This window comes from Penaeus monodon, chromosome 29, assembly GCF_015228065.2.
Source record: "Penaeus monodon isolate SGIC_2016 chromosome 29, NSTDA_Pmon_1, whole genome shotgun sequence".
Taxonomy (NCBI): domain Eukaryota; kingdom Metazoa; phylum Arthropoda; class Malacostraca; order Decapoda; family Penaeidae; genus Penaeus; species Penaeus monodon.
In genome coordinates this window covers 8291708-8291958 of record NC_051414.1, presented here as the reverse complement: position 1 = coordinate 8291958, position 251 = coordinate 8291708, and positions in this window count along the sequence as shown.

Here is a 251-nt window from a genome sequence, read left to right as displayed (position 1 = left end):
AAGAACAAGTATTCGTATCTCAGTTTATTTTTTTCCGCGTGAGCTATATACCAACATTTCCATACACAAGTCTATAATATCTTATGAAAAGGAAAATGCTCATTTGGCTCTCCATATTTTTTTTCCAAATAAGGAATAGAGTTTGTAGAATAGAGAATAGACTTTCCCCACTTTTCATATCAGTCAACCAATCACCAAATCAACCCAGCCCAACCAAGCCAACCAGCCACCCACCAGGATAACAAAATTAA